Below are 17,211 nucleotides of genomic sequence, written 5' to 3' on the forward strand. Positions count from 1 at the left end.
GCAGTCTTGTATGGGTAAGCATGTAAACAATGACTGGACATCAAAACTAACCATTTTCTCGTTGTTGGTTAGTTTAAGGTCTTTGATTTCACCAACAAACTGGTAAGAATCCTTGACATACGCCGCAGTGTGTCCTCGGAGGGGTGATAATATCCTTGCTATGTGTTGAGCCAATCTATATGTTGGTGTATCGATTTGGCTTACAATAGGACGCAGCGGAGCACCAGTTTTATGGATCTTAGGTAACCCATACAGTTTTGGCGGCTTTGCACATGTAGGCACGAGTGATTTTTTGTCCAGATTTAATTTCTCTTGATGTTTTGATATTAACGCGGATGTCTTTTTAAGAATATTATTTGTAGGATCTTTATTTACTTTTTTATAAGTTTTAACATCCGATAGAATCGCGGAAATTTTCTGGTTATAATCACACGTATCCATCACAACGGTCGCGTTTCCCTTATCTGCTCGGAGGACTGTAATGTCTTTATTGTTGTTACAGTTAGATGAATCGACTGTTGCGGTATTAAATAAAGGCTTAAATTTTGCACCGGCTCCATCCAAAATACCGTTTGAAGACATTATTTGCAATGTGGAGGAGTGTCTTTTCAAAAATAACATCACAAAGGAAGACTCGGAAGCTATTCGACAGGACATCTCGAGTGTTTTACGTCGAAGCCGGCCACCGAAAAGAAACCTTACTCGTGATGAATCAATTGCTCTGAAGAACCTACGCAACAATAAAGACATTACAGTCCTCCGAGCAGATAAGGGAAACGCGACCGTTGTGATGGATACGTGTGATTATAACCAGAAAATTTCCGCGATTCTATCGGATGTTAAAACTTATAAAAAAGTAAATAAAGATCCTACAAATAATATTCTTAAAAAGACATCCGCGTTAATATCAAAACATCAAGAGAAATTAAATCTGGACAAAAAATCACTCGTGCCTACATGTGCAAAGCCGCCAAAACTGTATGGGTTACCTAAGATCCATAAAACTGGTGCTCCGCTGCGTCCTATTGTAAGCCAAATCGATACACCAACATATAGATTGGCTCAACACATAGCAAGGATATTATCACCCCTCCGAGGACACACTGCGGCGTATGTCAAGGATTCTTACCAGTTTGTTGGTGAAATCAAAGACCTTAAACTAACCAACAACGAGAAAATGGTTAGTTTTGATGTCCAGTCATTGTTTACATGCTTACCCATACAAGACTGCATCAAAATTGTTAAGAGGAAGCTACAGACACACAACATGCCTATTGAATATGCAGAGCTGTTACATCACTGCCTCACATCAGGTTATTTATTGTGGAATGATGAATTCTATGTACAAGTTGACGGAGTAGCCATGGGTTCTCCAGTATCCCCCGTGGTCGCCGATTTATTCATGGAAGACCTGGAGGAGAGGGCTCTTCGCTCCGGACCAATAACACCTAGGTTTTATAAACGGTACGTAGATGACACTTTCACAATATTACCTAGTGATCTGACATCTGCATTTTTAGTACATCTTAATTCTATAAATAAAAACATTCAATTTACTATGGAATTAGAGGCAAATAATTCTTTAGCTTTCCTTGATATCCTTATTATCAAGAATCCTGATAATACATTAAGTCACACAGTTTATAGGAAACCCACACACACCAACAAATACCTCAATGGTGACTCGCACCACCACCCTAGTCAGTTAGCTACCGTTGGCAAATCTTTGTTTCAGAGAGCCCACCATCTCTGCGATGCTGAACACCTAGAGGACGAGCTACGTCAGGTCAAGCTTGCACTCCACCAGAACAAGCTGCCCGTGCCTCGCCAGCATCGCAGAAGCCGTACCAAGCCACCCACAGTTGAGCGACAACCTGCATTTCTACCGTATGTGAAAGGAGTTACAGACAGGATTGGCAACATCTTGAAGCGAGCTTCGATTAAAACCGTTTACAAGCCTCATAAGAAAGTGAGCCAGTTCTTGAGACCTATCAAGAGTAATATCCCTTTACAAACTGCAGGAGTATATAAACTCGAATGTGAGTGTGGTTTATCTTACATAGGCCAAACAAAGAGAAGCATCGGTACCAGGGTCAAGGAACATATAGGAGATGTCAAAAATAGGCGTTCTTCAAAGTCTGCAGTCTGTGAACATGCTCTGGATAAACCTAACCATTTTATCCGATTTGATAAACCACAGATCCTCGCTAGAGAACACAGATTCATTCCTAGAATGATACGCGAGGCTATTGAAATTCAAAAACATCCGAACTTCAATAGAGAAGATGGTTGGAGACTTTCTAACACCTGGGATCCACTTATTAAAAATTTAAAATCCCAAATCCAACAGACTGCAAGACCTAAAGATACAGTTAGTGCCTTCTGCGTGCAACCGGAACGTTACTCAAGACATCAATTGAGAAATCGTTGGCGGTAGTTGTTAATAATATTTCCTTTGTTCTTCAAATAGACAAATGTCATCTTAGTCTACCCGTGACCACGAACACTGCAAAGTGCTCGAAACGTCGGGATGTTTAAAAATAATTAATATACGCGATTCATCCGTTATAATTAGTTTTATTTAAATGTGTAATAATCGCGAAAATTTAAGACAACATTATGTATCCTGGATATTAAGGTCTTCCTATATATAGGTATTTATAAAAATATTTAAATCCAATTTAATGCAACATGAAATGTTACCTTTGATGAAATTTTACCTTTCGTTAAAACACCTTTGACACTTGGTTTTAATTAAACGTAACACATTTTACGTTTAACTTTATTTAGTCTAAAAGTCAGGATATATTTGTATTGTATTGCTGGCGCTTTTATTTTTATTTATTCTCGAAGAAAAGCAATGTATGTTGACAGACGACGTCTGTTATACTAGACAAAGCAAATATTCGTAATATAGGTAAACAAGTAAAATACAATAAATAGTATAAATGCAAAAGAAAATCTGTTACCTTTCACGTTCGAATCGCTGAACCGATTTGGATGACTATTTTATAGAGATAGTTTGAGTTCCGGAAAAGTAAATAGGCTTATACTTTGTTGTTTATTTCATCATGTTTCAGAAGGTAAAATTATAAGTAAACTTTTGAAACTTTCGCAGGGGTAAAGCCTCGGGTTAAGTAATAAATAAACAAAACAATTACGATACATTAACACCGCCTTTTTTATTAAATAATTAGCAACATAGCACCTAAAGTTTTCTAGTTCCTTTGATCTTTAAGTAATTTGGGTCCCGCGTCGAGCGCGTTCTATTACATTAATTATCAACTAATGCAATCTGCGTTATTTAAGCTAATGAGTTTGCACGTTGCCCTAAACAATATTTTAGTATACCCTTAATAGCGAGAATATATCTTTTTTGTTATTTCAAGCAAGCAGCAATATTACACACTGTATATCATAAAACGATGTATTATGGTGACCCAAATATAATAGCAGTAGGTTATAGTGTATTTTTTGGATGTATATTGGAATTAGTGGATAATAAGACTTATAGACATTTTTAACTTTGCCGTTTAGTAAATTCAAATCGTTTGTAAAAAATACATTGGTAGAAAAAGCATATTATTCGATACAAGATTTTATAGATGATAAAAAAGTGTGGAGCTAATATCTGTTGACTTCCACGCAGGATATATTAATTTAAATAATTATATTTAACTAACATGACTTTGTATTTTTAAATGTTAAAAAAGAGTAACTACTGGGTTTCTTGCCGGTTTTTCTCAGTAGAATCTACTTTCCGAACCGGTGGTAGCTTCACTTGCTTGTAAAATGACGATTCAAAAGTGCTTGTAAAAGCCTACTTGAATAAAGTTTATTTTGATTTGATTTGATAAGTCTTATAACGACGACCAAGTCCTATACAACTAGAAACGGGCGGTAAATTTCTCGCATCTGGGTAAGAAACTATACTCCTGTTAAGAAGAAGTTGAGACCGTATTGCACTAAGCTACGGCTAAGGAGCTCGCGACTCGACTGCGAGTTAATGGATATGTACTTGAGGCAGAATTTTATCCGACACATGAAACTTTCCTCACGACGTTTTAATTCACCGCCGTGTACCAGGTCAACTATAAGTAATGTATATATGTACTTTATTGTTTCAAAATATTTTGCGAATAATTCTAGCAATAAGTGTACAAGTGACAAACTATATTTATTGTCGTTTACTTTATTTACAGATCTGTTACAAACTATACAAATAAATCTTTGTTTTATATATTACTAGAGGCCCGTCCCGGCTTCGCACTGCTGGACAAAATTTTTGTTTAAATATATTTTTATTGCTTTTTCTAACATGTTTAACAATTGTCGTTCTATTTCAACTTATATACACAAAAACCTTATAAATTATATACTTAAACCTTCCTTATGAATCCCTTAGTTAATCAGTAAAACCGCATGAAAATCCGTCATATAGTTTTGGAGTTTATCGCGAACGTACAGACAGATAAACGCGGTCGGAGGACTTTGTTTTTATAATGTACATATTATGTGATAGTGATTAATTGTTTATTATATTCGAGCTAACGTTTTCAGCAACATTCCACTCAAAGTCCGCACGTTCCCGGGCGGCACGGACTCCCGCTACGTGCGCGCGCAGGGCGTGCCCGCGCTCGGCGTGTCGCCGCTGCGCCGCGCGCGCCCCGCGCTGCACGAGCACAACGAAAGCCTGCCCGTCGCCGCCTTCGTAGAGGGCATCGCCGTCTACGAGGCCGTCGTGCCCGCTATCGTTAACGCTTAACTATCCTACTGAATCACTTTTAACGCAAATCCACAGTCATATTCACGTACAGTCAATGATATTCTAATAAACAGATATGTTATATCCATACTAAACAACTGAAAAAAGTGTGCCGCGCCGGGGACCGTTTATTTTAGTTTATTTTTACATTTCGTTAAAAGTAAAAATGATAGCTTGATAAAAACAATAAGTAAAAGGGATAACTAGATGTTTTAATTACGCAAAACGTATTACTACGTAATTATGATGTATTATAACGTATTACTACGTAAAACGACTAAAGGCAGACGTCCCAATTAGGACGTTTTCTAGTCTTCACTTTTTGCGCGTTAATAACATATCTGTTTACTACAACATCATTGCGTACAGTAAAGTTAATAATAGAATCATAATACAATAATAATTTTGGTTTGTATACTTTCATCGATTGTTTTATTTCTACTTAAAAACAGGTAAAGAATGATCCGTCAGTAATGAAACGACCTTTCAGTTTACATTTTCCATGGATAAATCATGCATTCAGGAAACGAGTTGCGACTCTTTCGATGAAACGTAATGATATCACTGCTTCGAATACATTCGAATCCACTAAAAATACCCATAAAAGTCTCCTCTTTCACGATTTCATTGCATACTGTATTTCCATTAAATACTTGATAATTCAATAAATCAATTTATATGTATTCTGTAGGAAATTAAACGAAAAATGGTGGATCATTTATTGTGATTCTTTTATATTGAGTGATATATCTTATACGTAAATGATTTTTTACTATAATCATTCTTAATACGTTCAAAACATCTCGAAAGTAGTATCAAGTTTTAGACTATAAATAGTCGAAAAAACATGTTTCGCCGTTTATTTTTTGTTCGAATGACTCTAGAAATTTTAAGTTATTTGCCAGGTTTATTTATGATGTTTATGTATAAGGGTATATACATCGGACTTTCAGTCGTATGTATTGAAAACATATTTGTATATATATACCTACCATTATTTCATTAATAAAATATACATATAATGTATTTTTTGTTTAATTTAATATTTGTTTTCCAACCCAGATACTATTTAACGTAGTTTATTTTAACTTCAGTGTGTATATATCCTCTAAATAAAGTCAACCAATTGTAAAGACTTCTTCATTTTTATATTCATTATAGGCCTAAAAAAATGTTTATCTACTACACCAAATAGTAGATTTTAAATATTTTTGCTTGGTGGTAGGGATTTGTAGGTGCCACCTACCGTCGTCAAGCAGCGATACTTGGTATGGCTGTGATCCAGTTTGAAGGGTGATTGAAGCAGTGTAACATGAGGCACAAGGGGCATATACCTTCATACCTGTTGGTGACGCAATAGCTATACAAGGCAAGGTTATACTGACCAAAGCTGAACTGCAGCCTGAATAGTTACCTGAAATAAGTAGAATATTGATAAATATTCGTATTAAAAATACTTGAAAATGATTTCCACTACCGTTGGCCTTCTAATTTGTTGTTTATTTTATTCTTGCTTAGGAATATAGGAATTTTGTTTGGTTTGCAATAATACAAGATCAATAAAATATACACCCTACTCTTGAGGTTTCAATACAAATAAAATCGCGAAAACATCTTATATTCAAAACCTGTAAATAAAATAATCCTAGAAGGATACTTGACCTTAAAATAACATCTTAATACTCTGAAGTACTTACACCAAAAAAATATAGTGAAAAATATACGACTAAACAATGAACAGCTCTTTGCGAAGGAACACTCACATCGGACAAATAAAAACTACGAGTGCGCTCTCGGCACCACTCGGCTCACTTCGTAACAACGTCCCGTGAATACATTCTAAATTGCGATACGCCAATCTACGTTGCTTTGGTAAAACCACATCTGATATACCCGATCGAGAATTGGGGATGCTAAAACGAAATTAGCTAACCTTCAATTTGTACAAAGCGAACTAGTATAAATGCTTCTAGTTACTCACATTTTAATCTTTGATTATTGTGTCAAAGATGATAACGCGTCGGAATAAAATTGTGGCAACTCTTGGCCACTAAATACACACCCACTAGTTTTGTAAAATGTTACCAAGCGTGTGTGCGAGTGTCAGGCGTATATAGCGTATATATATCACGCACACTTAGACAATAAAGTGAATGAGTTTTTTTAGTTATTTTGTAGTGTGACTCTCTATATAGACATATAAATGACATAACTTCCACGTCTAATACATTAAGCAATTATATAATTATAATGATTGTATTTTATCCAAGCTCTGTATCTAAAATTGTAAGGATTATTCAATACAATTTTTTAACACGTTTTATTAAAAATAATCATATTTCTAAGAACGATAAAGGTAGGTCAGTCTGACATTCAGGAGCTCATTTATAAGAGCAAAATTTAATAATAAACTACCCTCAAATATAATAAACGTCAAGTCGAAAACTTTTTTTGCTCTTTATCTAAGTTACCTTTAAGTAAACGTGTTAGTAACTATGTATTTAAATAGCAAAATAAATTTATGCATACAACCGTCTTTCTCCCACCGCGATAAAATTTTTACACATATATATTTATAAGCAGGAACATTTTACTTGGCAATAATGTTATTCGTTTTATTAACGAAAAAAAATAAAATCTTTTTATTAAAATTATTAGAGAAAATAGATTTTAAGACGCACTAGAAAATCTATATTAACAGGTTCGATTGTGTATTTAATTTTCAAACATGCCGGTGTAGGTTCCATGGTGTAATGGTTAGCACTCTGGACTCTGAATCCAGCGATCCGAGTTCAAATCTCGGTGGAACCTAACATTTTGTTTATTGAAAAAAAATATACATATATATTTATTAACGCAATATTTTTATATACATTTAATAAAATTTTTTTATGATTTTTTGAATTTAAATGTAATGTTAGTTAGGAATTATGGTTGAATACATAAAATAAACTTTATAATTAAAGGCAAATACATTTTATGTCAAGAATGTGATTCACAGTGGAAGCAGGAAAGACTACGTAATGCAAAACGTGCCTCCTTGAACTTTGAACACGATCCAGCTATTGTTAGTACACTTGCTTTATAAAATCACGTGTCTAAGTGTAACATATAAATCAATTCAAATAAATAAAATTATTTATTAAATACTGAAGATTAATTTCAATTGTAGCTTTGAGAACGAAGAACGAACTTTGGAATTATCATATATACCCTCATATTCGGCGGTAGGGCTTTGAACTAGCTTATTTTGTCTTAGTTCCTAAGGGTGGTGGTATTTTTTTTCTTTTTTTTCTCTAGATTACATGAAACAAATAACATGAATTGACGTAAATGCATTATAATCTATTAACAAATCATAAGTATTCAATTTTTAATTGACAACGTCAATAGGATGTCCTATCGACTCGCCCACCAACGTAATATAAAAAATGAAATAAATAACAAGGATGATTTTGCTGTGGTGGCATTAATACTTAAGTACTCTATTTATTTATAATCATAATTATTCTTACACGTGGCATGATATATAAGAATAAAAAACATAGCCGTAACAGCAAAGATACATACATAGATAGTGTTAGTAATGTGTATTAATGTGCACACAGTACTCTGTCGTATAATACTAATGACGTAGGGGATACATCATCAGGCAAATAGCAATATTGTTCACCTGTGTTCCTGAAATAAAAAATAAGACCCGCGGGAGAAATAACGAAGTTTCGGTAATGTATCCGGAATTTGAGTTTGCGCGGGTTATCAATATTTTACGGCATTGCGGAGATATTCGGCTGTTGTACGATTCGTTTTAAATCACGAGGAAAACGTTGCCCGCAATGCCTGGAAATTTTAGAACGTGCTGTGCCGGCAAATTGTCTAGTTAAGTAGTTACACAAGACTTCAAATACAATGATATAATGTTGGACTTTTGCTTTACACCATTTTTTATTTTACAACAACTAATAATTACGTCAAAATCATCACATGAAGCCAATTCTTAATTCCTAGTAAAATTTTATAGAATACTACAGCCTGAATCATAAATAATCATAAATAACCATGTAAGTAATGGCCCAATCGCCAACACAGATAAATCTTAACCGAAATGTGAGTTCAAATTCGGTTCCCCAGAACTGAACCATTTAATTTTATGGGGTTAATTTCTGTTTGTAATCGCCTTATTTCACGGATGTTTTCATCAACCCATTCAAAAATTAAAACTATTTGCCTGCATGTGACTTTCACAGACTGTTACTTTACTTTTCATATACATATTTTATATTTCAAAGCTAAAATATGAAAGTATTCGACTACTAGGATTGAAATAATTATATTTGCATTAAAATATATTTAAATAATTACTTGCTACGAAGCGGAGCAGTAACCATAAACGTCAACCAGAATTGCCAGCTGCTAGAAACAGACATGTATATTTATATAATCCAAATTTAACGCTCGCATAGATAGCTTATCATAATATTACTTTAGGGTAAAATTTTACTAGCTTCAAATCATAAAAAATTTAAAAAAAACACTGCAAAAATAAATAAGTACACATACTAAACAAATATTTTTCCAATTATGTGAAATAATTTAAAAAATAATTTTGTATTAAATATTTATTGCATGCGATTTTCTATATTTATTATTTTTATACTGCTGATTTATAATCATTTAAACATGCCAGTTATATTAATGATATAGCACTACATAACCGACCTCTATGCTAAATTCTATAAGAATCCGTAATAAGATATTTCGCAATAATGTTATCAAGATGATATATATTTTAAAAATGGAACGATTAATGCATGATGTCATCCTTACTTACTCAATTTATCAACTCTTTGTGCTACCAAGCAATATTGTTTAGAAGCGATGTAATTATACTTGATTTAATGTTTTAATAACGTGACTTCTTTGAAACGGCACCGTGGGTCTTCTTATAATACCATACAAATTTTGTTTACTCGTAAAATTTCATAATACCGAAAAAAGGCAAAAATGTAATAAAATAGAATATTTGTATTTATTTATTAGTTATATTTTAATTTTAAACATGGAATTATTGATTTAAGTGTACAGGGGAATTGAAAACATAATAAAATATGTTTACAGATGTTTTCTTTATTGTGAGGAATGAGGCAACGGAATTATAATGCGACTTAAAGTATAACGAGATCCGCGACTGGCACGGCTGGCACGATGGGCACGCTGTGGACGCCAAAACCGAATGCTACCTATTCAATTACAATTCAATTGAATTAGCATTAAACATCATTTACGAGGTTTACTTTTACGTAAGTTTCAATCTTCATCATATCGTGAGTGAAAAGAAAATGATAATTAATTTCAATCAAATAAAAAATAATATTTACATCCTTATTCCAAATTACCTACCATAAAATCCGTTTTACGGTAGGTAATTTGCAATTTAAGGATGTAACGAGCATGGTAATTTATAATTAATTTATTATTGCAAAGTAAACATCAATCTTATATTATTGGTATATTAATTTCGCAATAAAAGCGAAAATAAAATACACTTATTAAACACATTTTAGAATAAAATGAAAAAAAATATTTTTATATGTCGTTCAATCTATATTTAAATCAAATCATTTTTTTTTTTCATACATAAAACCATCAATTTAATTTATTCCAACAAACCTAACCTTTAAGTTTAAATGTTAGTTTACTGTTATACTATTTTGACACGAACATGTTCATGATTTGTTTAGTGCGAATTACCTTAATTAATTCTTTGTACCTTCTGTTTTTTAAAGTTTCTTGAACCTTCAATAAAATTAAACCCATACAAAAAATGTTTTATAAAACTTAAATGTATGTACTTACTGTATAATATTTAATATTAAATAATAAGACCGTTGCTATTATTCAAAACATAGCTTCAAATTAAATAATATCATAGGTACAATTTTTTCTACTTAGTAATTTAATATTTAATTTAAATATAAATTATGTTATACATCCTCCGTTCAGTTAACATTTAAATTAATTATGATATATGACATTGATGTAATATTCGATTATTTTATATTCATACGTCACCCAAAAAACTATAATTGTTTAAAAACGTGGCAGCTTAAAAAATATATGTAAGTACAGGTTACTAGTTGTCGCTCGCGTTTTAGGGGGCTGGTTGTTATGCGTTAAGCAAAAAAGTAGCCTTAAATGACCTTACTTGGACTTCAAGTTTGCTTCATACCAAATTTCAGCATATTCGGTCCAATGGTTTACTAGTGAAAGGGAAACAGATAGACAGAGTTACTTTCACATTTATAATATTTGTATCTTGATATTATACGGTCATAACTTTATCAACTGTTTTATTTTATTGTTCTTGTATTTAACTAATAAAGTCTTGTTGCATTAAACTTTATACAAATATTTTAAAATAACTAAATAGACATACTAGGGTACTACGTTGGTAAGGAAGTAAGCAGCCATAAATCTTGGGCTTCCATTCGACACCGAAATCGGAGATATTTCACGCGCGCCACCTCCGGCTTTCAATTTCGTTCCAATGATACGGTTTGATTTGATACTTTTTTTATGCAATGTCCTGCAACATAAAACTGCATTTATTAAGATATTTGAATTTTGTAATCTTATATTATTCATTCATATAAAATGTAAAAAGTTAACATGTTTTTCTCGAACTGGGCAATTTTTTTACTAAAATAATTTTCCAATTTTAACTTCATTCTTTACTCGGAAATAAATAAATCTGCAATGCGAAACAAAACTTTAATCTTTTATCAAATAATGTAATACAATATCGTTAACAAATGGCATAAATCAGCATACCAAAATCATAGTTATAATGTTTCTTAATTTATATTTAAATTAAGATGGTATACGTACATTCCTAATGCGTCCTAAGTTACACTCCAGGCTATAAATATTTAATCACTGAACATGAGCCAAAATAAATCCGTGTGGAAATGCATCACATTAAAAATTAAATACAGTCGAGAGTACCGCATCCCAACACTGCCGTAAATGCTGCTTCGAGTCCAAAAAACGAGTTTGTTCAAAACTACTCTCAAAAAAGAGTATTTTTAGTTTATTTTACGTCACTGTACCTTCTTTTTATACCTTTATTTTTCGCTCAAGTATAAAATTGCAAAATATTTTTAAAATAATAAACAAAAATAAAAAAATGACCGTTAATCATAATAGGAATTCCGTTCGAATATTCTTAAAAAAATCTTCGAAAAATAGTCTAATATTATTATGACAATGATTGTAGTTTTTTTTTCAAACGACAATATTTGAGGTGGCCTTGAATCACATTTTGCCCTTTAAGTGATAAGAGAAATAGCAAAATTGAAAAGACATTACTACGTGGCAAGAAGAAGAACAATAAATTTTTATAAATAAAAAAAAACCGCCTTCAAAAATGAACTAAAAAGAAAAAAATAATCAGTTACATCCATATCCAATTTACGATTTTTTAATCACCTCTCAAAGTCGGTGCCAAAATTGCTAATATAGGTACATAATACATACATACAAACCTAAATCTATTTATTGTATAGATGACACCATTAGACAAACCTTACTATCGATACAAATTAAATGATTTCAATATAGGAATTTATTTACTTTGTTGGCACCGACTTCAAAAGGTGATTAAAAAATCGTAAATTGGATATGGATGTAACTGATTATTTTTTTCTTTTTAGTTCATTTTTGAAGGCGGTTTTTTTTTATTTATAAAAATTTATTTACTGCTTTTCAGTGTTGTTTTGTTATTTATAATTACAATTGGTAGTGTTTGTCATTCACTTTATTATACTCAGTACATTTCGGCTTTCGACTCTAAACATAACTCAACGCCGTTTCAATACGATGTGGACTGCAACTCAAATTAAGCGTTACCTAAGTTACAATAGCCTAATGCTAACTGCTCAAGGCCAATTAGACAATACCATTTTTTACGATACAATACCGTTAATCTTTGAGGAGTTCTCCTGGTAGTCCACCATCAGCTAGACTTCATCATAGGCATGTTTACTAACATCAATTGCTTGACGACTATCTTAAAGAAATAGAACTAAACCCGTAAGATAGTTACTTACTAATAGGTTTTGATTACCAGTTGTGGTCTTCATCATCAGTTCTACTTCATCAAATGTCACTTTTCGTGAGCATATGACCAAGGCACTTTGAATAAAACTAAAATCACTATAGGTGTGCCTATAAAATTTGAGGAGTTCCCTCGATTTCTCCAGGTTCCCATCATCAGATCCTGATCTCCTGAAAATGGGACCACCTGTAAAACATGCCCTTTCAAACAAAAAAAGAATTGTCAAAATCGGCCCAGCCATCTTCGAGTAATTCGGTAACATACATAAAAAAAAAAAAAAAAAGGCCCCGACGAATTGAGAACCTCCTCCTTTTTTTGAAGTCGGTTAAAAACGTTTCTAAAATATAGATAAAGCATTCGAAAAAGTTTATATTTAAATTTAAATATTGAGAGAAACATTTTGATTTAGAACTTGGATATTTCAAAATAAAAAAATGTTAAAACAGCAGATAAGCGTTCTTTTTTTTAATTCTTGAAAAGATAATGTTACTAATGTGAATTTACCAGTAATTACATTTAAACGTAGGAAATTGGTAATAAATCGGAAGTGTAACGTTATTGGGCGAATGAAGTAATTTAGCCACACAGTAGCCAGGCCAATAAATATCAGGCACCATTTGTGGTTTCTGATAATCTTCAATTCATTCAATCATCAAGTTTTTGATAAATACATATATATCTTTATTTATAGTACAACACTACTACACATAACATCTCATCTATACTTAAATTTTACTTCCAAAGTTGTGATACCAGTTTCGGTGATATTCAAAGCGCCATTTTTTCGCAAATCCATAATGTGTGTCATAGATTAATCAAGATCTTGATCAATAGGGTAGGAAGATGAATAGACTATACATAATAATTGTAGATGCACTAAAATACTTACATGAGCTATGAATGATAGAAATACTCATATTTCTCGGATCTTTGGCAACAGGCTACAGAATCCAACCCTCCACATTAACACGAACTTAGGAATATGGAACAATTCGGGAACACATATCAATAAAGTGTACAAATAGATACATACATATTAGTTATTATAGTCAAATAGAAGGAGGAATCCTTTAGCCAGTTAACGTACGCTATTTTTCTAAAACAATAATTATTATTAATTACTTGATAGTAGGGCCTTTGTGCTAGCCCGTCTCAATAGGTACCTCCCACTCTTCAGAATATTCTACCGATAAAAAGCAATACTTAAAAATTTTGTCTTCTGGTTTGAAAGGTGACGTAACATATCAGTTCCAAAGGTTGGTAGCGCATTCACGACGGTTAATATTTCTAATAGCACCAATGTTTATAGACCATGGTGCCCACTAACCATCAGATGGCCTGATTGGCAATTTCTACAATAGACAAGATCATTTCTAGAATACTTCATTGTCATTTATGAAATATTTTCTTTATGCTCCATCGTATAACTCAAAAATGAAATTTACACGGTCGAAGTTTTATTTGTATTTCTAATTATTTTTTTTGTATTTCGTGACATCACGGTATAGCGCAATATCGAATTGCGGTGACACGCACTATCACGGTAAGTGGTACCTACAATCTTCCAGATTGTTTACATACGATATTTGGATTTCGTAGTTTTGATGCAATACAGCAACAACAACAACCATTAGTAATTAGAAGACACCGCAAATACATCGAAAAAGTCTTAGATAATATTGTTTTAGATTTATCGAAGAATTGTGTACCGAAATCCCAAAAAGTAAGAAAGTCGTTATATTAGAACTTTGCGTGTTAACGTTTAAATTTTTCATTCGTTAATTCTAGCAATTAACGTGAACACATTTGTTCTAATAAATGTAAGTTTAAGCTTTTAAAATTATCATTCGTTCCAAATACTAAAAGTAAAATAAATAAAACTATTTAATGCTTATTTAAGTTTTTCAGAGGAAGGCTATACGTCACACATACACTAAACTAGTGTGAGTATTGATATATTACTTTGAATCAACTGTTATTATCATTATCATTACATAACATAAAACAAAGGCGCTTACGTTTTCCGCTGTCTGTCCCTATGTATGCTTGGATCTTTAAAATTACGCAACGATTTTGATGCGGTTTTTTTATTAGTTACAGTAATTCGAGAGGAAGGCTTTTGTATATAATACGTGGATATAAAAAAGAAACACTGATAATTTTAGAAGTTTCTATAATAGGAATGTTTTTAAATAAACAAAGTCTGCAGTATATTTGTATATTGCATCCGAGCCGCGAATCCGGGGCGGGTCGCTAGTTTTATTAATATACTAGAACAATAAACTCTAAAGTTAGTCGTTCATTTTTTAAATAAAAATATACAAAATACACCCGTTTTGTATATTTTTATTTTCAACCAACCATCAATCAAAATAAAATATTTTTTCGATTAAATCACGCTAATTCAGGGTAGTATTTCTAAGAATAAAAAAAATCCTTAACTTTAATTTACTTTAAACATTCTGTATATTTTATATAAAAGATTAAATTCGGAGTTGTTGTCGTCGGCCATCTTGTTTGACTATAACTCGTCGACATACATATGTCACTGAATTTATAGCATTTCAGAGCTTAGTGATTAGAATATTGGAATGGAACAACGACCAGAAACGACCGATATATCACCAGTATTCAGTCATTAACAAGAATTGATCGGAACTTAATAAATGAAACGGCAGCATATAGAAAAAGAAATAAAAAAATCAAATACTTATGTCCAGTTACTCCTGGATATTTGGTCTAATTTTTTAATCTATATTTAATATTATAAATGTAAAAGTAACTCTGACTGTTTGTCTGTCTATCTGTCTGTGGCTCTTTCACGACCAAACCGCTGAACCGGATTTGATTAAATTTGGTATGGTGCAAATTTGAACTCCAAGAAAGAACATAGGCTACTTTATTGCCTAACAAGTGACAACCAACACCCTAAAACGAAGCCAAGCGAAGCCGCGGGCGATTTCTAGTCATATATATTCCTTTATATTGTATTTATTTTATAAAGGAATGGTTACTAATATAAACAAAATATATAAGACTACTTAAATACTACATTCAAAATAAAGTTAAAGTAATTAATAACTAAAATAAAAATAAATTAAAATGAATCAAAATAATACATTAATACTTTTATAAAGTAATATGAAAAATAAATAAATTGAAAAACCAATATATAAACTAAAAAAGGACATAGTTAAACTAAATTATTAAAATAAAAATATAAGTTGTGGCACATCTAGTTTTATATCGCAACAAACACGACGGTCGCAAAGACGTCGAATGAGTCGTGCTGTTCAGACTATATTATTTCATTTCTACCCACACAATATTTTTATAACTTCATTATTTCGCCCTACACTTAAATATTTAAATACTATGTTTTATGTAATATAATAAGTGTCCAGTTATTCCCGTTTTGTCCCAACAATTTTTTTTGTATTTTTGTTTATTTGTTTCTCATGTAAGTGATTTTCTTGTAAATCTTTTTGAGAAATAAATATCTTTAACCCTATATATTCCGCATATTACTGAAATATAGTTTTATTTAAGCCTTCACATAAATGTACAATGTATGTTTGGTTGTCTGTATCTTCTCCACAATTAAAATATTGCTAAGGTACTAAAACTCTATGCCTGGTCTTTGGTGGAAGTGGTAATAGTAATCATCAAATTTAAGTTAATTTATTACTTTTAATGGGGCTTGTTTTACTTTGATAATAATTTAATATGTGTAAATGATAACATACTAAATTTTGGTCACCCAATATCGCTTTCCGTGGTTAGGTAAGATCTGCAATATTGTTGCAGTTACAAATATTCGATTCATGTTTAGGTTTCCATTGGCTATGTATCGTGTATTCGTGACACGTTTGCGGACGAGCGGCTTACAAACGATCTACAGTCACTCCTCTCGGGTAAGTCCTATTCTTTTATATTTTTTATGTAGCTTTATAAAAAACTATTTTGACACAAGCTTGGTTACGTCATATAACATCGAGGCTGCATGTGTTATTTACCAATCTCTTACGCAATCAATAGGTTACTTTATGAGAAACGAGTTAGTCCATCGATCGAATCACACTTTATTTTTCAATGTTTCTTCATCCTCATATTATTTTATTTTATTTACATAAAACCTCTTTATTATTTTTAGTTACTTTAATTTTTTTTTTTTGTAAAATTGCCATGTGAAATTAGGCAAAAACTTATCATTAAAAAAGTAATAGAATTAATATAAACATTTCATTCAAGAAGTAAAGTCGAAGTCACTAACTACACACAAAATTATTACTAAATTGTGTTGTAAACAGTAGTGACGTCAGAACTATTT

General features: G+C 31.9%; 1 protein-coding gene and 1 non-coding gene across 2 annotated transcripts in view; one reads left to right on the plus strand and one right to left on the minus strand.

The window, feature by feature from the left end:
- Positions 1–17,211, minus strand: part of LOC124543705 — a 112,546-nt gene that overhangs the window by 79,567 nt on the left and 15,768 nt on the right. The gene's annotated exons all lie outside the window — the stretch shown is intronic.
- On the plus strand, positions 7,505–7,576 carry Trnaq-cug. Its single transcript has one exon. It is a non-coding gene; the product is annotated as a tRNA-Gln (tRNA).

This window comes from Vanessa cardui, chromosome 3 (assembly GCF_905220365.1).
Source record: "Vanessa cardui chromosome 3, ilVanCard2.1, whole genome shotgun sequence".
Taxonomy (NCBI): Eukaryota; Metazoa; Arthropoda; class Insecta; order Lepidoptera; family Nymphalidae; genus Vanessa; species Vanessa cardui.